This window comes from Penaeus monodon, chromosome 33 (genome assembly GCF_015228065.2).
Source record: "Penaeus monodon isolate SGIC_2016 chromosome 33, NSTDA_Pmon_1, whole genome shotgun sequence".
In the NCBI taxonomy this organism is placed as follows: Eukaryota; Metazoa; Arthropoda; class Malacostraca; order Decapoda; family Penaeidae; genus Penaeus; species Penaeus monodon.
Window position 1 is genome coordinate 35,500,745 of NC_051418.1, and position 386 is coordinate 35,501,130.

General features: G+C 29.8%; 1 pseudogene; it reads left to right on the forward strand.

Annotated features, from left to right (window-relative positions):
• The window catches only part of LOC119594351, a 26,883-nt pseudogene that overhangs the window by 1,275 nt on the left and 25,222 nt on the right, over window positions 1-386 (forward strand).

Consider the following 386-nt stretch of genomic DNA (forward strand, 5'->3'; position numbering starts at 1 on the left):
AAAGTAAAATTCACATATACTTTGTATAACCTGGATCTAGGGTGAATAAGGGAAAATACCAACAAACAAGCAATAGGAACATGTGACAAATCCTCAACCCCAAAAAATTTTTCCCCGCTAATGGGCGCTGAGATCTTTACCTTATTGGGCCCCAAGTAAATTTTATGGTTACAAAATTTTCTTTTAAGACAAAAAGCTTCCTAGATTGTATTTACTGTACTTTTTAGTAAAAAAATTCTTTATATTAAATTTAAAATCATTTCTAATACTCACTTTAAAAATCCCGGTATAGTCTAATAACAGCCCTTTTTTAAAAATCATTTATACATCCTTGTATTGGGTTTAGTTGCTTTCATATACATGTGTCCTGTATTTTAGCTTTTTTT